The 24,029-nt window shown below is 36.4% G+C and overlaps 1 protein-coding gene across 1 annotated transcript in view; it reads right to left on the reverse strand.

Annotated features, from left to right (window-relative positions):
- Nucleotides 1–22,150, reverse strand: part of LOC107694310 (semaphorin-3aa) — a 98,287-nt gene extending 76,137 nt beyond the window's left edge. The window contains exons 1-2 of the mRNA XM_016493980.1: nt 21,969–22,150; nt 668–755 (exon numbers count right to left, since the gene is read on the reverse strand). The gene's annotated coding sequence lies outside the window, so the exon portion shown is untranslated. The remainder of the gene's footprint in view (nt 1–667; nt 756–21,968) is intronic.
- Between the last annotated feature and the right edge of the window lie 1,879 nt (nt 22,151–24,029).

The following is a 24,029-nucleotide window of genomic DNA, read 5'->3' on the forward strand; positions in this document are numbered from 1 at the left end:
TTGGTGAGCAGAAGAGAATTCTTAAAAAAAAAAAAAAATTAAAAATCTTACGGTTCAAAAACTTTTGACTGGTAATGTAGGACGGCTGATTATTGTTATAGATTGAAACAAATGTGCTTCAGCCAGGATAAAGAATATGAAAAGTGCTCGGAGTTGCTGCAGAAAAAAAAAGAGCAACAACAAAAACATGCTGCTAGAGACGGGCTTATTTAAAATGCAAACTGATTGTCTGCCAGCAGGAGGTGCATTGAGAGCGGTAGAACTTGCGGTTTCTCCAGTAACGGCTGTAATCAAAGCAGCTCCGCTCATGAACGCTACTTTATCAGATAAAATGAAAATGTCATCGAAACTTTTCTGAAGACAGTCGGTTCCCTTCAGAGATACATTCATATAAAACACCCGCGCCACGTTATGATTTTGAAACGTGCAGTGCTAATGTTTATTCAACGAAGTCAAATGCCACAAATAAATCAACGCATGGGAAACACTGGTAATGTATATCGAAATATCGGAAATGTGTTTAAAAATCATATCACCGTTATTGAAAAGAATTATATCGCGATACATATTGATATTGAATTATTGTCCAGCCCTAATTCAAACCTCAGATTCTTCTCAAGAACATATTCATTCCAGCTGTGTAAGAGCTCTTAGCTTATTCACTTACCTGGATGAATTACTTCTCTCGGTTCAATCACATTTGCTGGGTGGCCAACAGCAGTCCTTTTGCATCACAAGCCAAATTTGCAACATTTCTGTTGTCAAAGAAAAGAGGAGACGTGATGTTAGCCCATATTTAAACAATTACAAGTAACATAAGACTCATAATAAACATCTTAATCTAAATTAAAGATGAATTACGACCATGATTTGCAAACATGTTCCTGTTTTTCAAGGCATGCCATCACTGCAAGCATAATTACTACCATAAAGCTGATGTCTTTTAGTTTTCCTATACTTGTGCATTCAATTACTTTGTAGCATTTAGCCGTGATTACCTGAGAGGGCTTTTTAATTAACACGCGATAGCATGCCAAGCTAAAAATTACAAATTGAATGAGCGACTCTGAATTACTTTCCATTGTGTACGTTTATTTACATATTTTAGACCACAAAATGTTGACTAGTCTCTTAGCCCAGCATTTAGTAATGCAAACAATAGCTAATGAACCGAGAAAGCTTTTGTCTCATTCACTCTTCAAGTGAATGAGTGACTCTGAATGGCTTTCCATGTTTATTTACATATTTTATCCCACAAAATGTTGACCACATTTGTAAAGTGTACTTAATTGTGTTGAATGTACACTTGTAATGTACTTCAAATCTTAAAAGTACAGCACTTGCAGATATAATATTAATGAAATAAAAGGCTACTTTTGTGATTATGTTTAAGAACACTTAAAAAACACTTAAGAACTTAAAACTGCAAATAATGCCAAATTAAAAGTTTGAATTTAAAGTACATTTTCAATCTTTATGTTTCAAAGTCTTTTGTCATGTTTTAAAGGAGTGCACTTATTTTGCTGTGTAGTGTGTAATTACAAATATATTTAAATACATGACATACAAGTTTCAATTGAAATTACATTAAAATATATTTAAGTTTACCATAAATGCTTGTCACTATATTTGGCAGTACAAAGACAAATAGAAGTAATTATGAAATTACATATAAAGATGTGCTTAAGTGCTACTTGAAGTTATCCATAACACGTTTTAATTTAATTGTAAATAGCATGCAATTAAGTCCACATTACATTTAGTTCGCACTTAAGTATATTCTTTTAAAGTATGTTATTTCTGTAATAAGAACTCGTTTTAAAGGTATGCTATAGTATTCTTCTTTTTCACAAGGGTACAGTCTTTTAGCCTAGCATAGCAAAGCAAACAATAGCTAATGAACCGAGAAATCTTTTGTCTCATCTCACTCAACCCATACTGACTGATCAGAAGCCACAATCTCATAATGGGAACTTCAGTGGACGTGATTACCTTTCCCATGGTTCAACACTAGCCGCGATTGCTTAACCATGCGGCGGGGAAATCAACGGAGGGACATCTTCTCTCCCTACATACCAGGTTTCACTAGCATGGAAGTTATTCTGAGGCCGCCGCAAGATTGTTTGGGTGCTCGTCATGAACTCCAAATTAAAAACCACAAACATTTCGGAGCACTTAACCCGAAAACATTCTCCTCAATCAAGTTGAAGACTTGAGGGAATGGACATGTCATTCTCGCAGGTACTGAAAGAGCCCAAGGGACCCACAAAGTTGCCCCCAATTTTCAAAACATTGTGGGGTTCGATGATGTATTGTTTGGAGCACCTCCCAAAAGGCATTTCACTCATGGTTAACAGCCTCTTAAAAGAGTGCCGCTGTCCCACGGGTCGCCAAAAGTCCTGTCCGAGGCTTGCTGCTGTAACTACATGACTGCATAATTACGCTAGCATGTGATAAAAAGAAAATGGCCCTATTTTAAGATCCTTCTCGTCCAGGCAAGCCACCAAAGTCTTAGCAGTTACCCTTAAATAGTTCAATAATATCTGTGAAACCATAAATAGATCATCTCAGCTCTCATAAACACGCAAAAGAGTTATTTTAAATCACCACACTAGGCTTTAATATGAGTTTTGATGGTTTTTGGTAGAGACTAGGAGTCTTGGAACAAACAGTGTTGGAGTATCAGACACGGCCCAAGCCAAGGGATCATTTCTTGGAGGCTTTAATCATCTGGCTCCTGCTTTGCACTGGGGGGCCGACAATTAAAAGTTTAGAGGGATAATATAAATATGTGTTGCTCTCAGCCTTGTTTACTTCTCTTTTCGCACCAAATGAATGGCTTTATATTGGCGTTATAAATTATGCAAGCTTTAGCTTCATAATAAGTAATCCTATATTAATTGTTTGTAATAGGCTTGGACAAATAATGACAGGATAAACAAATATAGTCCAGATGGGAGAACTAATTCTGTTTATCCCTATTGTGTCACAGTTATTCAGTAAAAAGCTTGATCAACCAAACATTATTTAATGCATTGTTTCGCCAACACTTCAAGCCCAACTGTGACAGGCCTTAGATCTTGTATATTGTGTTATTTATGGTTGTCTCACACATAACAAATATGTAGCTTTAAATTATGATCACAGCCACAAGAGGCCAGCTCTAAAACCCGCAGGAGTTGCTCTTATATAACTAGACAAAGTGCAACCAGGTACAATGCCTTATTTGAATACATGTTGAGGGGCCCAGTGAACTGGGAAACATCGTCTCTGTCTCAAATACATATTTTGGGTTTAGAACAAGTTAAGCTCAATTGACAGTTTTTGTGGTATAATGTTTATTACCACAGAAAAAAAATTGGCTTGACTCTCATTTTCTTCAGAAAATGCAAAAAACAAGGTTTTGGTGTGGACTTTAATATGGAAGTGAATGGGGCATTTTTTTTTAGCATTTTAACCCTTGTGCTTTGCTGAAAATCCTTTTACATGATTTGATGTTCCTGGTCAAAATAACCAGCCTTTTAAACAGTTTTTCAGTTTATGAGTGAAAAAAGCATTTGTTGTGGATAATGTCCACTCAGAAACTGCAGTATATTAGACTACGATCAATCAATTCCAAAAATGAATACAAAACCTGTGATAATTGAAAGAAAAGCTGATAAAAAGTTTGAATTCAATTTGGTAATAATATAGCATAATGATTATAAGCAATTTTTATAGGCTGGTCATTTTTGACCGGGAACACCACAAGTGGGACAATTTAAAAAAAAATTATCAAAAATTTTCGGGAAGCTGAGCATAGACAGTAAGTTTTAGTCCAATGCAATAACATTAGCATTTTCAGGAAAAAGAAAATCTTCTCCTGGGCAAAATGGCTGGAAAACAATATGAGGGCTAAAGCAGAAATGTGAAGCTTATATTTTCATAAAACCACATTAATTATTCTGTTGAAATATGTGTATTATTTCAGCTGAAAAGCTGTTTAATTCATCATTTTTACAGGCATTTTAGGGTTTTAGGGTTTATGGCAGCCGCATTGCATTAACATGGCAACAAAGTTGTAAAACTGGATATAACTTTACCCACTAAATATTAGTAAGTGATTTTTTCACACTAAAATCAAGTTGTTTAGGTCTCATGGCTGTACTATTCAGTTTCATTGTGCCTCAATGTGGATTATAATGTTTGGGAATTTTGGGGGGGAAATCTATGAAAAAATGCCTCTATACACTAGCCTATTTACATTTAACTTCATTGAGAAGAATGCATAAGAATATAGAGCAAATCTGACATTACCTATTATCTATGGAGTATGAATAATTCATGTTACTTATAAATCACTGTATTTCCTAAACAACAATTTGTTACAAAGCTGTATTTCTATATGTGTTTTAGATATTCATGTCTACATATCACTAATCAATTTATTTAGGACTGCAGGACTCCTGGAATGAGAGGTGGCATATGAGAGCTATTACCCAGCATGCGTTGCTATCTCCCCCATATGGAAGAAACGCTAACACAACTCCGCTGAAGCCCAGCTGACTGTTTATTGTTACAGGCTTAGGCCTAATCAATGTTTTAGAAACTGGACCCAGGCTAAGCTCTGATGGACGGACAATGACAACCACCTGAAAGCTGAGAGAGTGAAGGGAAGGATAGCCAGCAAATCAGACCTCAGTGTTTTGATGGGGGAGGATCCCTGTTATGGTATCCCACAGAGTACAAAGGCATTTTAAAGAGGAAGCTCTTTGACTATGTGGCCTTTTTTTCAACCTTCCAGCCTGATGTAAGTTTATGGACATTGATTTAGTCTGCCTCCATTCTGTAGTTCTGTTTCTCCATAATGGCCAAAGTATGACTCTGATGTGTTGGCTGACTATTCTCAGACTCACATGAATGGATCAGATTTAAAGATCTGGCAGATGTTCTGACTAAGTTCTTGTCGTCACTCTCAGCTCGACCCACTCAAATTGTTTTCTGTGGCCCGTGCATGAAACAACCCATAAAATACACAGCAGACGGATGGTAGTCCAGGAAAACACTTACACCATTAAACTGACTGGCAATCTGAGATGCCATGCTGACATGCGGGGAATAGCGTTGTCATGGAAAATTCGTTCATCATGATGACAGATTTGAAATTGGGTTTTCTAGCTCCTGTATGTCTGTAAACAGTATTATGGCTGTGAATGCTTTCAATTTCCCATCATAAATGGAGAAATTATCCATTAGCACAGTACTGTAGTATGCAATCACAAGATATCAAGCCATCATGACATGTTACAAGAATAATGTACAAATGATTATGAAGTACTAGAAAATCATTACAGCCGCCTAAAAAGCCATGCCTGGAAGCACACGTGATGTTGATATGTCAGATAGTGTGTGTGTGTGGGGGGGTGGAATCTTCAAAATTCAAAAAGTACATTTGGGATGGTGCCGACATATTGATTGACAGTGGTATGCCCACCTGTTTGGGAAGACTCAGCAGGTGTTCAAATCTCCATGACAACCGTACCATCAATTTACTTTTACTGTCAGTCTTCCACAAAAATACAGAACCAGTGAATTCCTGGTCTGCTGGGCTCACAAACACAAACAAAAAAAAATTAACAAGTGGTAAAACAATTAGATATTCATTATTATTATTATATATATATATATTCTTTTAAATTTGAACTATTTTAATTAAATTACAATAAATATATAATTAAAAGCTTTTTTTATTATTTTATTAATTTATTACATCATTTGGTGTGCTTGATTTGATTTATGTCCCCATGCTGAAATCTTCATAACACAATTTATGTATTTAAATTTTTGTAAATCACCTTGGTGAGAAACTAACTTACTACCTCATTTGTAGGTGGTGAAGTCAGGTAGTTCTGGACTGGTCCAGAAACCCCACAAGAGGTGAACCATGAACAAAACATCATGTGCCTTTGAGCAAAACACTTAACCTTGTTGTTCCAGAGGAACTGTCCGTGTAATAAGTGTATTTCAAGATGCTTTAGATACAAGGGTCTGCTAATTAGAACTTTGTTGACTTAAAAGCACTAGTATGCCAAGAAAATGAAATATAGTGTGCGCCAGTATATTAAAAATGTAATGAAATAAAAGTAGAGTCTTTAGAGGGCCTGGAAACAAAGGGGACACACCACTGAACGGTCACAAATGGTTGAGCGATCACAGACCAAGACATCAAATGATCTTTCCAGCAGCACTTTTATGCGGGTCACCCGTCTAACTAATCCCAGACACATCAACACAGGACTTAAAAGAACCAAGATCCATTCGATACACACACGCAAGCAGAAAGTAGTAGCCCCCTCTGGAAAGCAAGACCTGGATGGTCCTAATTTGTCATCTGGTAAATGCGTTAGGACGTTCTTCCACCAAATACAGCCATTACTCCTTTAAAAGCTGCAGAGAATGCAGAGGTAAGCTTGAGCAATCTGTCTTGAGTTTGACACTCACTTTCACACTTTTAACAGGGGCAACTCAACACCTTTCAGCTCAATGAGCTGCACAAAGGAGCCAATTAGATCCTGGGCTTCAGTGACCAGGGATCCCACACTCAACTCTATTACGCTGACTGCTCAACTAAGGGGCTAAAGCTTTTTTTTAGCTCAAGCAGTTGGCAAGTTTTTTTTCACATAGTCTTAGCTTTTTTAAAATAATAAAAAAAAAAACACTGGTCATTAGCAGTCTCACTGATATCAATCAGAGCGCATGATCTTCGTTAATGTCATCTAAATCAAGGATAGTTTAGATCATATGTGACCCTGGACCACAAACCCAGTCTTAAGTCGCTGGGGTATATTTGTAGCAATAGCCAAAAATACACTGTATGGGTCAAAATTATTGATTTTTCTTTTATGCCAAAAAGCATTAGGATATTAAGTAAAGATCATGTTCCATGAAGATATTTTGTAAATTTCCTACCGTAAATATATTAAAACTTAATTTTTGATTAGTACTATGCATTGCTAAGAACTTCATTTGGACAACTTTAAAGGTGATTTTCTCAGTATTTTGATTTTTTTTGCACCCTCAGATTTCAGATTTTCAAATAGTTGTATCTCGGCCAAATATATCACATATCAGGACAACAAAAATGACAATCTAATTAAAGCAATTTCAAATGGGAAGACTACGGCATCAGCCCCACTTCGCATCAGCGGGTTTCGTAAATCTTCTGATGAAGCATTTTTTTATAAAGTTGTTTATATGTTGGCTCTAATTGGACAGGGTGATAAGATATATTGGCCTTATTCGTCTCTGAGATGCATCCTTGGGATGGATTCCAGAGAACAAAATCCGCCCTGCTCTGTTAGCCAGGAGATCATGAGGCTGTAGCACTGGATCCAAGGCAACCAAACAGCCCTTAGATTACAGACACGACTGATGTAAGTTACACAGCGAGAGGAATATCAAGTAGAGTATCTATATTTAGTATGTTAGTTGTCAGTTTGCAATTAACAGCATGGGTTGGGAATGAAAAACTGGTTCTTATTCAAAACTAGTTCCATTTCCAAGAGCCAAATGATATTCAGTTCTGTAAATGATTCAAAAATGCTACAAACTCTTAATCACAAAAAATGCGCAATAAGTGTAGTCTGATTCGCATATATCACATAGAATCACATATACAGCACAATCAGTGCAGTTAAATTTCCAAACAAATGACTCCAATGAGTCACTTCTTTTTAAATGAATCATAAACACACAGTGTGATCATTGACTGATTCTGGTTTAAATTATTTCTTTGAGCCACTTCTTTTTAGTGGGGAAAAAAAATCCTTACAAGTACATTAAAAAAAAAATGTTACCGCTAGAGAACTGGAACCACTAATAAACAGGCATAGATAAGAGTAGAAATGTAGGACAAGCATAATTCTGTCAGCAGTATGTTAGAATGTATGTTTGAATTAGGCAACTGAATCTCTCCTTTAACAAGCTAAGACTATGTTCTGAAAATAGAGATCCTAGCCTGCTCTTTGGGCTTGTCCTTCACTCATATGACCGTCATTTGTCGCCTGCCATTCTAACGCAATAAAAGTTAAATGAGGCCGTTGGGGCAGGAGTCAAGTCTTTTGGCATTGCGTTCACAGTGTTGAATCATGGCTTTGAATAAAACTGAGCCCTGACATGACCGCAAGAGGGCACGGCGCTTGGGGCTTATCGTAACGACTCCATCCTCTGGCAAAATCAGGCATCACGTCACAAAGAATAACATCACTACCTTAATAGCACTTAAAATGACTGATCTACATCCCAGTGTTTTATCAGCCAGTCTAGATGAAAGCAAGTTTAAGAGAAGTGGAGAAAGAGAGCATCTTGGAGGTGGGATCCGGGTGCAGAACAACAGGCCGAATTATAGCCTGTCACAAGAAAAATTCGACTGTCTGAAATATGACAGGTATTAATGAATGCTAATGAGAGGGAGAAGGCACAAGGAGAGTTAAAGAAGAGATGAAGCACAGGATGAAGCCATGCAAGCGTTTGATGGTGTTTAAATGAAGGACACGCATACCTCCAGACCAGGTTCCCCAGGGAATTACTAGAAAAGGGATCTAAATATGGAGCCCGGGACTTAGTTGAGGTCAGAGTTCACAGGGTCAGAGGGGCTACCGTCAGTCCACGCGCTGACCTCACTCTCTACTAACGTCTTCATCAGATGTCCGGTTACATTATACCCTTTATAAGAGCAGTTAGAGGACCCACTGTCCACAAACACACATAACTGCACAAACAGAGCTTTATAAGAACACAGTCCATCCTGAAAGATGCGGTGCAGAGGCATTTTTAAACACCATTTAGGGGGGTTTAGTAGCCTTATCTCATCCCAGCACTCTTAAAAATCATAACTTTATCAGTATCAATACATTTTTTTTTATATTATAAAATTATTCTATTTATAAATGATTGAATCCTAAAAATCAATTCCAAAAACTCCTAAAGGCTTCCAAAAGGAAATAATAATATTATTTCAAGAATTCCAAAAGGTCCTTAAAAATCATAGCTTTATCAGTATCAATAATTTTTATATTTAATAAAAATATTATAAAATAAATCATTTTATTCATAAATTATTGAATCCTAAAAATCAATTCCAAACACTCCAAAAGGCTTCCAAAAGTAAATAATCATATTATTTCAAGAATTCCTTGAATTAAAATTTTTGGTTTAGTGTAATTAATTAATTAATTCAGTTTTATAATTAATAAATTAAACCCAATCCCAAAAGCAAACATTTTTGGAAAATTAAATTAAATTAAATTTAAAAAAAGAAAACACTGAAAGTTAAATTTTAAAACACAAATCCTATAATGTTGTGGTGCCTAAATTCACGTGTAGTATTTAAAATAACTGATTTTAGTTTTTAGTGTTTTTTTTTTTTTCTATTTAAATAACAATTTATTTTAAGAATAACTGTATTCTAATATTGGTCATTTATCAGATATCAGCCATAACATGAAAACATATCAGTTTATCTATATCAGCAGATTTTTAATGATTGGTGCATTAATTATTTTAAAAAGTTGTCTATAGAGCTAAATTCGAACTCGTGACCTCTCACACTTATGGCAAGAAATATTTTCTCAGACTCACATCAACTCACACTCAGGTTGAACTGAGACCCCCTAAGACTGAAATCATAGACCGTCCCCTGCTGAGGTGTCATACAGAGACCTTATACAGTGTCCCAGCCCTAATGATTTTATATAGCCGGGTGCTGATGTGAGAGTAATGATTTATTAATAGAGTGGGATTTAAGATTAGCTGTCTGATTACTCTAGCAGAGGCTCAGTTTATGTGTGCTGAGATTTTCTCAACTATTTCCGGGTGAAGCGTGGAGACGGGCTGCAAATGGGGGTCTCCTTTCAAGCTTGCTCGGATTCTTTCCCTGTTCATGCGACTCGACCCTTGGCCTTTGTCTCTCTGATGTGCACATCACCATGGCGGCACTCGAGGTCGTGACCCAGAGAGGAATACGGGGTGCAGATGAGAATCAGCCTGAGCTCCGACATATACACCTGTACAGAGAAGTTCATCTGTCTTTTTCACACGCTCTTACTTTCTGTTTTCCCACTCACTTGAAAGAATTTCTATATTCAGTGAGGAACGAAGGTCTGAGATCACTAGTGAAAATACTTATATTTATCTTTTTTTTTATGAATAAAAAACACATTTTTTAAATTCAATTTAAAAAATCCATTAATTATAATAATCATTTTATATAAATGTAAATATTTAAGAATATTATATTATTATTATTATTAATAATAATAATAATAATAAAGTGATTTATGGTTCTATTTTTAAATGAATAAATTGGTAATTTCTTTTATTTTAAGTTCCAAATTATAAAATAAAACATTTTAATGTCTGTGAACCTGTCCCCCTTTTGATGTGATACAACTTCACATAGCTTCCTGGGGCTTCACCTAGCAGGTGTGTGAGTCTATCCTGTTATTTCACTTTCTCCCTCTATCTTTTCCCTCTGTACTAACTCAAAGTGAGATCAGTCTGTAATTAAAAATGTCCAGTGGCGGTCATTACCAAATACCAGCTCTAATTGCCCCTTATCTGGGGTAATTACTGCCTAGTAGGAGAAAATGACTCCATATCATGTGGAGAGTGGCTGATGTGGCACTGGTGTGTGTGTATGAGTGTGTGAAGAGGTGGGTAATTGTGGTAAATTTATGTTGAGATGGAACGAGAGCGGTAAGAGTCGGGGGAGGTGAGAACGGATTAGCAGGTGCAATAATGCTGAAAATACACACACTTACTGGCATGCATGTTACGGCCGGAATACACTACACGACTTTCGCCCAGATGTACAGTCTGGACAAGCTGACGCTAGTTGCTGAAAATCAGATCTAGTCTGCAGATTTGAGTTGACAGATTTAATTGAAAATCACAGGGTATGATGGCCACAGATCAACAGATTTGAGGATATGAAATACAATTAATATTTTCAGACGATTTTTAGAACACACATAGTTTTCATTTGTCATATGTCTCCCTGCTCCTCCTAGCAAGGCATGTGTTTTTTGGCATGCGTGTGTTTGTTGTGATCGGAACAGTTTGAACGTCTCGTAGTGTGTGTGATTCTCAGTCATTTAGTGTGTGATGCCCAGTTTTTTTCGGTAAATGTATGATGTCTAGTGGTTTGAAATTTTAAAAGATTTTTCAAAAAAGTTGTGTAGTGCATTCCAGCCTTTACTTGAAAAGAGGGGATCAATAAAGTTAATATGATGATAATAGTATCATATAAATGTATTTTTATTAATAAACTAATAAACAAACAATTTAATAATCAACAATATGAATTATATATTATAAATTATATATTAAAAAAATGTATTAAAAGAATTGGCTTGCATATTATAATTGAATATTTATTATTATTATTATTATTATTGTATTGTCTTTTTGCATTTTGTTTAGTTTTTTACTTAGTTTAATATACTTATTTTTTCAAATATACCAATAATAAAAATGATACAATCTATTTAATGAACTACCAGCAAAAATTTGAATAAAATGCATTATAAATTCTAAAATGTATTTATTTATTTATAATAATAATAAAGAATTTTCTTGTATATTTTAAAATAATAATAATTATAATAATATTTTAATTATTTTTTCTAAATATATTTTTTAGCCTTTTTGCTTTTTCTATTATGTAGGACAGTGCAGACTCGACAAAGGATGTGGGACAGACAGAGTAATGGATCCGGGACATGACATGTCCCAGGCTGGACTCGAACCTGCGTCCCAGTGCTTAATTGTTAGCTGAAAAGTGCTAGGTATTTTGATCCATAACTTTTTACAGGGACTGAGAGATCTTTGTGATAAAATCACAAAATATGCCTGTGAAACACCAATTTACCTGACACCCTCAGGGAAACCCAGTCTCATCCGAATTGGGCTTTATTGTCACTGTGGACGCCCTAGTAGCACTGCAGGGTTTTGTGTGGGGCGTTGGCAGGCTGTTTCAGGTCTACAGAGACACTCTTCTCTCCCTGCAGCATGAAGCAATGTTTTATCCATACATGAGTGCGCACTCTCTCTGTCTCAGCGATTTTGAGTCCTCTGCAGCTCTCAGCACATACCTCAACCTCTGAGGATGTAAGTGTATACCTAGGATCAGGGGTGTCACTACTGGATCGATGGTTCACTATGTCTGACAAGACTGTGTCGATTCAGCACACTCTGTGAACAAAGACCAAACAGCACACACACACACACACAACTCAAAATTCTTGAAATCCCTCACAAGGTCATTGCATTCAGTCGGGGTCCCAAGGGAAATGTGTTGAGCGCACCATCCTGCTCTAACAGCGTTGCCTAAATCTGAAGACGAGCATTGAGGTTATTGTACAGGAGAGAGACGTACAAAGCAAATCTCAACGTGCCAACATTCTATACATTTCCAGTTTTCCTAATGTGCCGCTTAAAAATTATAAAATCAAATTGATTTCAATTTGAAATGAATTTGAAAAATAACTAAAACTAATAGAAATAAATTAAACTAAATGCAAAATATAGATATTATAATGACTAATGATAAATATTATATCATTAATATTTACTACTAAACAGATGTTTATAATTAGAAAATTTATTATTTTATTATTAGTAGTTTATTAAAAAATTATAGAATTAAATTATACAACGGTTTAGCTTACTTCATATTTTATAGTACATAGTTAAATATCCCAAGTAAATGAATAAAAAAAAAAAAAACCTTTGGCAAATGGATGAAGATTTTGTTACTTAAAAGAATATAAGAAATTATCAATTTATTAACTTGAAAATAAAAAAATAAATACATTTTTAAACATAGAACAATTTAAAACAAATTATAATTCTATCATTTATAATTAGACAAAAATATTAAATATTTATTATTATAGAATTATTTTTATAATATTATTATAATTATAGAATTATTTATTTAGCCTAGTTCATGTTTTATAGTATATAGTCAAATATTAAAAGTAAATTAATAATTTAATTTAAATAAAAAAATATTTATCTTTGACAAATGGATAATGTATTATTCAATTGTATTATTAACATGTAAATGTATAAATGTTTATTTATTTGTCAGTTGTTTATTCATTTTAAAGTTGCACTCTTAGTCCTCTATGGTAACTGAAATGTAACTTGATCTTTCTTCATGATGCCTTGATTAGCTTATCATTTTTGGTTGTGTCTGGTGTTTTTTTTTTTTTTCCTTTATTACAGTTAGTAATTTGCTAAGAGTCTGCTAAATGAAGAAATGTAATATTAACATTATTTGATATGCCAAATACTCAGAAAACATGCAGCAACACTCAGACCACAGATCATATCTGTCAAAAACAGCTCAGATAATGGATTTCCATTGCAGTAGATTGATTAAATAACAGTCTATGCAGCACGTATCTTGTCTGTGCACTACTACGATTAAAAAAAAGAGCAGAGCACTGAAGGTACACGGATAACGTATACAGTTGCATCTTTGAAAGTGAGTGTGTGTGTGTGTTAATGATTAAACTGTGTTGGCTCTCTGCTCGTCTCTGATTGATAACTGGTATCCCTGTCTCCCCATGGGCCTATTAAGAACCTCTTGTCTGTGTTCCTGTCACAGCTCGTGCTTCGAAAGAGCACATCACACTTCCTCCCTGGCAATGTCGGGATGGGATTAAACGATCACCTGTCCCCAGTGAGCACAAATGAATCCGGAGACCCGATCTACTCCGGTGGGGTAAAAATTGCTGCACCTCAGCAGAATACTTGGCATTACTCAAATCAGTATCAGCTTTCGGTTTCAGCATCACTTTTGGCTTCCAGTCATAATGTCAATCTGTGATCCATAAATAATTTTCGTTGGAGGTTTTTCATAATATTTATGCCATACAACTGTACATGATACGCACCAAGAGAGGAAGCGGAGATGACGAGACGTCCACTAATCATTTGTCCATGACTTCAAAAAATCAAGGATTCATTAAATACAAAAAAATCATGGGAAAAAGGACACATGTCGGTGTGAAGAATTCATAAGTGCAATGTTTCTAAATGGTACCACAATAAAATGAATATGCCTCTAAGGGTATTTTCACACTAGATCTTATGGCGCAGACCTGATTCAACCTGACGTCTGAGTTCAGTTCATTTGGTTCATGTGAAAACCAAAAAATAATGTTTGAAAGATGGCTCTACTAAACATAATAATACATGAATTGTCCATTTGTGAGGAGATTAGGATTGGAGTCTAGTGAATTGAAGCCCTTTGCTCATAAAAAATAGATACACAAAAACTACTGAGCCAAAACCGAATCTCATCTTTGAACCATTAAAAATATCTAACATTTGATACCATGGATGGCTGACAGTGTTTCAGTCTTCTATCTAAACTCCATGGAGTTTCTAAGGAAAATAATTAGTCATAGTCTCTAATTAAATTATAGCATGTAAAAATGGATCTCTTGATAGTGCCAAAGACAAAATCCTCACTATAGTTACTACAAAACAGAAAAACGTTTTACCCAATCATCACTGCATATTGCGGCCAAGTCTACAGTACCTAAAAACAAAACAAAAAAACTATAAACTAATTGTAGATTGATCACATTGGTATTCAAAACATTGCTCTGTTTGTTTGAGCATCCTGACCAGTCCAACATAGCAACATTGGCTCATCCAATGGCAGCACTATCTGTTTGATCGACCAATGACAAATGGGGGATGTTTTCAGGAAACCTGTTTAGAATAGTTACTGTTTTTGCTATAGTGGTTTTGGAACCAATAAAGCTAACACTATTTGGTAAAATTACACCGGATGCGCTAAAATTGTGCAACCACAACTTATTGCTTTTTTCGGGTCTCCATTTAGACTTGAACACGTGCTCACACAAAAAGCTGCATCAGTAATGACGATGAATAGCATCTCTCAGTGCTGTCTAGGGACATTGATCACGAACATTAAGCACGGAGGTCTGCGGTCTGGGAGAAAGCGGTTCACATGCTTAAATCTGTGACTAATCCATTCTAATTTGGCTCTATCTTCTGATAACTTCCAATACTGGCCGCTTTGTAGAAACAACTGGCCCTTAACACTGTATGCCAATATCCTTCTTCCTGAAAATGAGTCTTATAATTGAAAATTGTCTTTATTAAAGGGATAGTTCACCCAAAAAATTCAAACTCTGTCATCATTTACTCACCCTGATGAACAGTGCGAAACCTGTATGACTTACTTTCTTCTCTGAAACACTGTAGGGTATCAGACCGAATCAGACAATCTAAGATTTGGTCAAAACATGGTTGAAACATGAGGAGCCAAATTCCACAGAGACCCAAGACACGGGATGTTCGTAAATCAGATCTTGGCCCCGCAAGCCTGAACCAACTAGCAGCTTTGAACAGCTTTCAACATTTAAACAAAAGAACACTTATTGACAATTCCAAGGAGATTGTCAATTTTAGGGCAAGTAATCAATTAAGATATTGAGAAAAGTCAGTGGGGTCCAATCTTGTTTAGACTCCAGTGTTCTTCAAAATAATCTTTTTGTATTCAACAAAAGAAAAAAAAGTCATACAGGTTTGGAACATGAGTGCATGAGGGTGAGTAAATGATGAACTATCCCTTTAAGTGAAAAAGACAAAAACAATTGCTTCTTTCCAACAACACATGAGATAGCGGTTAAGTGTCTGGATTTGAAAGATAAATTACTCAATTAAGTTGTGTTAACAGCTGGTTGGTCCTCAAGTTCCACATCAGTGGTATTGATCAGACCGAATGGAAGAAAATAAAAGTGAATTCCAATGCAATGCAACGTTGAGCACTCTCGTTTTCCTCATCAAATACGGATGGCCTGTGTTGTTTCTCATAAATGTCATCTCACCCATTCTAGTCATTAATCTCCATGAGGCCTCACTTGATTTAGTGGGGTTTGCTGGCTTATGCCCCACCGGACCACGGTTGGCAGGGTATGAGGTAGTGTGTTTGCGCCCGTTTTCATTTGACCAGACCACAGCAGCAGCAGCAGCAGGGGTATGAGTGGGAAAACAGGAAAGGGTTTTATGATCGGATCCATAGCTGCCACTGGAATCAAAGACACACAGACAGAGGAAACATGGGCATATGGACACAAAGAGCAGACGCGCATTGCTAGCTGAGAAAGCCCAATCAAGCAAATCCAGTCTCAGAGAGAGCGCGTTCTCGCATGGTAGCACACCAGTGTGATATAAATGGCAACCTACTGGGCCATTTGTGCTCCTACATTTGATATCTAATAAACAAGAACAAATGAGACTGTCCTTCACACTCGAGGAACGAAATCTGACATCAGCGCACAAACAGCCCATTGACAACTGGGCTCGAATGCAGCATAGCAGAATGGGTCCTTGTGGTATTTTTCATATCTTGAAGCTGGCAAACTATGCAAGAATTGCATAGTTCATTCCTTGAGTTTGAGGTTTGATTGACAAGGCTGACGACCAATGACTTTGCTTGTGTCAATGTGATTGGCTGAAAGCACCATAGGAATGAGTATGACCCTTGGCCGAGAAACCATCAAATGCCAAAGTAATTTCCATTGCAGCTAAGTTTATGCTTAACTGGTTTACAGGTCTTTATTTTGAGCACACAGCTGAAGGAACAAAAGGCAACTGTGCTGGTCAATGGGTTTGTGATGGCATGAAAAAGAAACAGAAATTATGTCAAGCCTAAGATGTATGCTAAGACACAGTAAAACCCTAAAGAGGGTTCTATAACCATGACCCCCCCCCCATCCCACCTTTGTATTCAAGTTATATGCACAGATCTATTCATAATGATAATTCAGTTGACAGCAAGATTAATCTGTAGATCTAGCACATCAATAAAGCTCTTAAAGTCACCATTACTTTTAAGGAAGGCAAATACAATGGGCAAATCATTCAGCAGCACTGTGTCCATAGCAACGGCAGAACCATCTAGCCTTCAAAAACGAAACACTGACCCCATATTTTCATTTTCTGTCACCAGAGGCAGTGAATGCAGGAAAATACAGTAAGAAGGCAAATCTTACAAAAACCTGTCAAAAACATGTCCGTGTCATATTTTAGCCCAAATGGAGAAGGAGGAAGGAAATTAAGTGTATTTTCAAGGCCATTAAGATTATTAAAGCATTATTTTTTTGACAATTAGGCACACCAATTTCTCAAAATGAATGAATAAAACAACTGTCAGGGGTCAGTAAGATTTGTTAATGCTTTTGAAGGTATTATGAAGAATTATGCTCACCAAGGCTGTTTATTTGATCAAATATTGTAAAATATTATCATAATTTAAAAGAACCATTTTCTATTTGTGATATACATTTTTAAATATTTTCCTGTGATGGCAAAGCTGAATTTTCAGCAGCCATTACTTCAGTCTTCAGTGTCACATAAACCTTCTGAAATAATTTTAATATGCTGATTTGCTGGTCAAGAAACATTTCTTTTATCAATGTTGTAAACAGTTGTGTTGCTTAATATTTTTGTGGAAACCATGATGCATTTCAGGATTCCTGATGAATTTTATTATTTATTTAAAAAACTTTTTTTTGCAACATTTTACATGTTTTTATTGTCACTTGAGATCAATTTAATGTATATTTGCTGAATAAAAGCAATGATTTCTTTCTACCGTAAATCATTGCAATGAACCCAAACTTTTGAAAAGTATGAAAAGTACAAATATTTTCATTTAGATATTATTTCTTTTAAATTTAGATGTTAAATTCTGATATTACATTTTTATTTAATTAATAAAAATCTAATAAGGATAATTTAAAGAAATGGTCAAAAACCAATGACCATGAACTATACAGGATGTGCTGGCCTAATTTTCAAGATATTAATTAAATAATAGGCTTTATAATCTTATAAAAATATATATTTTCTCATTGTATTTAGTTTTGAATTTTGCACTGAAATGCAATGCGGACATGTTTTTCGTGAGATTCACCCAGGACTGCTGGCGAGATGCAGGTGGGAGGAGTGCTGGGGTCTGAAACAAGAGTGCAGAGCAGCTCGGTGGATGTAATCTCTGTGCTGACTTATCAGAAACACATTTGCTGAAGTAAATCGGTAAGCGTATGCAATCGCATATATATGGGGCAACAGGCCAAAAAGCCCCTCTCAGCCTGTATGAAGCAAGCCTCTCCAGGTCCCCTTTCAACCTGGGACCCCCATTTCATTCTCATTCGATTTTTCTTCACCTGTCATTCCCCCCGTCTCTCTGTAGCCTCACAGAAAAATAATAAGACTTCCTCTCGCGTCCCTGAGGGTTGCGCTTGCGAGAGGGGTCAGAGCAGACCCCGCTCGTGCAAAAATCCAGCCTCTCTCTCCTTAGCGGGCTGTCAAGAATTTAAAAAATGGAGACAGGCTGAGAGAGGCTGAGGCAATTACTCATTTACAGTCTGTATAGACGTTACTGAAAGCTGCCTTCCCTCGGCTGCAAAGCAGCAAATGTGTTTCCAATTAAAACTCTTGTGTTTACATATTCTGCATTTTCTATTGTGTAATTGCAAGATTTATTGCAGGCCTGTTGTATTTCCTCTGGGGCGGAAAATATGGTCGTGAGGTGTGAATATGTCACATGATTGGTGCCAAGCAAATTCGAGTCACAGAACTCTCTTAAAATTCGATCAGCAAGGCCGTGGAAGCAGGCCATATGTGATTACTAGTCATAAGATATAAATGAGTGGTTTTGGACTGTGCGAGAACAAGTGGGTTAACGCTGAACGTGATCCAGTTATAGACGTCCGTTGAGGTCCGCTGCACCAGCACCCCTAACACGCTGTACATATGGCCATACGTAACTTAATGAACAACAACACGCCACATGGAAGGCATGTGATCTGGCCTTTGAAACGAACACCAACTCTAAATCTATTTAATGACACAAGAGATATGAATAATTGCAATAATGTCCTTGCGGTTTCCGTCCCCAGATCCCTCATGATGCATGCTGTTGTCCAAAACGAAGGCACACTCATAGCTTAGATGTTTTGGAGCGGAACTTGGCAAGCGCCGTTTGGATCCACGCACTTAAAGGCTTGTCGTCATGGTGATTTGTCTTAATGCCCATGCGACCCAGACCCCTGCATCTGTTTTCCTTTCTCTTCCCTCTCTCATAATCGGTTTAATTATTTACCATTAATCATTTATCATTCAGAACTGGCTTATTTAAGCATTTAGCAACATATTTAGCAACCTGAAGAATTTAAGGGGTCCCAACAGAATCAGGTCTGTCTCACTTTACAAGCACAAAATAAATAGTAACAATCCATAGCTCCAAAAACGAACTTAAGATTAAATAAAACATAAACAGATCATATTTGCACTGCCCACAAAATAGAAAAAGATGCAAATTGCGAAATAATGGCTCTTAAATGCACTCCTAATGATTTTGGACTAACAGTGCCCTCTTTTGGACAGTAGGAGCATTACAATTGTACCACCACTCATTATCAGCCATTTTGTAGTTTTAACATGTGGCCACAACCACTAAAACTCACACTGACGTTAAGCAGGCTTTCCAAGAAGTGGATTATTCTGACCACCGCCGTATCCCATACAGACACTCGACAGTTGTAATGCGAGGCATGTGTGTGCAAGACGGGTCTGAGGGTCTCGCAACGCTCAGCACGACTGCGGTGCAGTGGGAAAAGGATCTGTGTGTGTTACGGTATGTGGAGCTGTGAGTCAGCCAGAGTTCCACAGACACACACACACACACTCTCTCACAAACAAACACACACATGTTCCCCTGAGAGAAAGAGAAAAATATGCCAGCAAAACTCCACCACAGTTCTCAGTAAGAGGTGAAAAGACAGATCAAGTATGAGAATACGAAGAGGTTCGCCTCTGTCTACAGGCCTTTCTGAAGCAACTGCTCACACAACTGCTAGGAAAAGATTGATTAATGGTGAAGTGTGCCATTTCTGAGCCACCAAACAGAACCGCACAAAAATGATGATGGCCACATTTACTTTGGACAGAACAGATCAACTTAAAGGGATAAAGTAACGGGGCCATTTGTTGGAGGACAATTTTGGAAGAATGAATTTTATAATAATTGATATAAATTTAATATAATTTTATAAAAGCACTTTCATCACTTGCTAAAATTTTATTCAAACTTATGTTAAAACGGCATTATTTGAGCTGTAAAGGTGTGATATTAAGGTTTACATTATCATGGCAAAGTTGTCAAACTTTACACAGAAATCACATTAATAAAGACACACTGTAAATGTGCATCACATTAGTGAAACTACGGCAAATTGTTCGGACAAAAAAGTTCCACTGAAGGTCTATAAAGTCACTTTCGATCTAAGCAATTGTATGTTGGTCAACGTGGTGAATTTGCATGAACAGCTAAATCTGATTCAGAATCTGTGTGGAGAAATCTTTTGCCCTCACATGAAATTCTTGATTGCATAGATTCCAATTAAAAATACTGGATTTCGTCTGCCATTTCAATTCATTTTGTCAAACAACGGCACCTTAAACAACATTTTTCCTTTTTTTTTTTTGTTAAAAAAGAAAGGGAGAACAAATCAAAATTAATTTTGGTAGTAGTCAACATTATGCCACAAATGCTGTTGATTAAGATTAACTTGAATATTATTTTAAAACATGCACTCCACAACAATACTCAATATATATTACATGAATATAACAAAAAACAATGTTTAACAAAGACAGTATGCTATAAAAAAATCTCAAAACATCAGACTTTAAATGATGAACTCGGTTTCAACCTGAAAGGCCTCCAGTAAATAAAACCATCCCACCTTTTCTGTATTTACATATTTTGGATTCAACTGAGGAAACTCCTCCTAAACAGGCAGAGAATTGTTATGTAATGCTCTATGGTGCTGAAAATAACATTTACACTTTACAGATGCTTTCATCCGAAGCGACTTACAAATAACCTAGATATGATATGATGTCATATAGCCTCAGGTGCATGGCATCCTGAACCTATTCCAATATTTTAATATTAATAAATACAATAGTCGTTCCGGCACCAGAAGTATTACTCTCACAAACAGGCTCAAGTTTCCTTTGCACAGCGGACTGTTTAGCTCACAGAAAATGCGTTCCAGGTGTTCATGTCAATATAGTTTTTCTGCAGTCTTTTTGTGCACTGTTTGACATGAGTGATCATACAGCTTTGAGATGTTTGAATCATCTCATTAAAATGTTAGATTTACCTCAAAGACCAGCTAAGCTGAATTTCGTCATATGCTCTTTGACACATTGCCTCTGTCCCGCTTCTTTGTTTGTATGTCAAGCCAACCGATAACTTGCCTGTCCACTGCATTTTAAATTTATTTTTCAGTCAGGATACAAACCAGGAGACAAACAAAATTGATCATACTGTGTATATTCCAATGGAAAAATTAAGAAGAAGAAGAAAAAAAGCTTTCACAGGTCACTCAAGATCAAGGATCTCTCTGTATTTATTTATTTTTTATAGACAAGAATGAGATTAAATGAATTTTTCACAGATGAGAACAGATGAAAGAGGGTTAGGAAGGGTTAATAAAAATGAATCAGCTTTTCGAGTTAAAATGATTAATTTGGAACAATTGCTCCCTTGAATATTCAAAAAAGTCCTTGGCTTTGCTTTTATAATCAGTCTTAGATAGAGAGAAGTGCAATTTCGGTTGTTTGCGGAGTGCATCAAGGACATACAAATGACTGATACTGTAATACTCAAACAGATACAGAATATGACATTAATGTTGACACAAAATGTCCTAGCAGATGTTAATATGAAGCACAAGCAACACCCATCAGTTCAAAAGAAAACCAGGGCCAACATAGCAACTCATATACAAACGATACCAGAGCAAGCATTTAGTGCGTTGCCAGTCTTTTGCTTTCTCACATACATAATTCAACAGTTAACTTACCAAATCAGATGAGATATGCCTTTATCCAGATGAATAAGCTTCTTTACCTGAAACAATATAAAGTGTATCAGTGTATCTCATATCCCTGTACATTTGTTAAATAGTATCTGAGGTGTTTTTTATTTTTATTTTTACAATTTAAATAAACTCTGGATTATTGTGATCCTTGGTTATCTAGTTAAGTTCTCACACTGTTCATTATACTTTACCCTGGTTTAGTAATCAATCCTCCAGATTTCAGGATTTACTGTAGGCTACGCTTGTAAACACGGGTTTAGCGTTCGTATTTTGCGTATTTATGAGGTTAGTAACACTGAAACGGAAGTGTCGCCATGTAAATTCGCTCTGGTTGTCTTCTGACATATATATAGAACAATGATTATGTTTATTATAACGACAATTAACGCGTTTGGCGTTTAACATGGGGTTAAACAGCGCGAGAGAGTTCATCGGATTATACATACAGTACATTAATATTTAAAGAGGTCAGGTCAGCGCTGAGGCTGTTTATGATTGGCTGAGAGTTGTTGATTGGTTTCCAGGTTTAAATTATACGGGTTGTAAAAAGACATTAAAACAAAGTGAAATATGTAAACCTGCTGCTAAAACTTTTTTATTATCTCCTCATTTTGAGTTATTGAACATTTATATTGAAATATTTAATTTACAAAACAAAAATATTGAATGAGCATCATGGTGTGTGTGTGTGTGTGTGTGTGTGTGTGTGTGTGTGTGTTTTGTAAATAAATTATATTATGTTTAGTTAGCTGTCTATTATGTTTAGATTTTTCTTCATAATATATCTTGTTTGGTTTTTGGCTGACTGTTTTTGAGGGCTTGTTCTGAAAGTTATAACAACTCATGTAAATAATTGGAGAAGAGATTAATATATTATGGTAAGGCAGCACATCAAATTTCAGTGTCGTTCTCTCTCATTTCATTCCAATGCTGGAAAGGCAAAATAGCTAAACAAACAAAGTATTTGCTGATGGATCTGTGTAAATGTGCATCAAGAATAGAATATGTTTAAGTCTATGACACACAAAAATTGCATTATGTAAAGGCCAAAGGTCGCAATGTACACTGTATAAACAATCATTTTACAAGTACAACAATCTACTCAGTTGCCTAAAGCAGCATTAATGCTTGTCAATCACAATGACAAGCATAATTTCATTTAATTCATTTAGAACACTGAAGATCTGACAGATGTAAAATATTCACTCATCTGATTTAAGTTTGATTGAAAGATCTTCTCCCTGGACGTCTGGCCATCTTTCCAGGCTCCGATCCAAGAAACAACATCTGGCACTATTCATCGCTTGCTGTGATTGCTTTGGTTCTGACACATGTCCGCCTGCTGACAGGAACACACTCTACGGTTTTAGTTTGTGTGACGGGCCTCCGGTCCTGGTCCGCTGACACTCGCAGCTTTTGTTGTCTAAGCATCCGTCTTTCCCGAGCTTTGATCATGGCACTGAAACATTCCAGCATGTTTACTGCAGAGTACAATGCAGTTTAAATATTCATGTCAGGTCAGTTTCAGTTCTTGGGCAATTCTGTGAGACAGACGGACTGTCAGACAGACAGACAGACAGACAGACAGACAGACAGATAGATAGAGAGATAGATAGATAGATAGATAGATAGATAGATAGATAGATCTCATTGGTACAGTCAGCTGAAATGAAGCAGATAGGTGTAGCATAACTCAGAGATTTGAGATCAGGGTGTGTGTGCAGAGCGTTATGTATCACCAGCTGTCTTTCATTCACTCTCACTTGTTGGTAATGTTAAACAGGGTTAGGGTGTGGGGGGTGTTGCACTCACTCATATGCTCAGTTTTTCATGGTTTCCTGAGGAAATGACAGGAGCGGAGGGGGAATTTTGGCCACAATAATCCACGTTATGGGCCTTGGACTGATCAGATGGATGCCCTGCAGTGTAATTGCATCTATGCATTGCAATTATATTGCTTAAAGCACACCGAGAAGTGCTTTAAAACACATTGTGCATGTGAGTGACCTGAAAACATCTGCTTATTCAAGTTGCATAAGTCAT

Source organism: Sinocyclocheilus anshuiensis, unplaced genomic scaffold (assembly GCF_001515605.1).
Source record: "Sinocyclocheilus anshuiensis isolate Anshui unplaced genomic scaffold, SAMN03320099.WGS_v1.1 scaffold1316, whole genome shotgun sequence".
NCBI lineage: Eukaryota > Metazoa > Chordata > Actinopteri > Cypriniformes > Cyprinidae > Sinocyclocheilus > Sinocyclocheilus anshuiensis.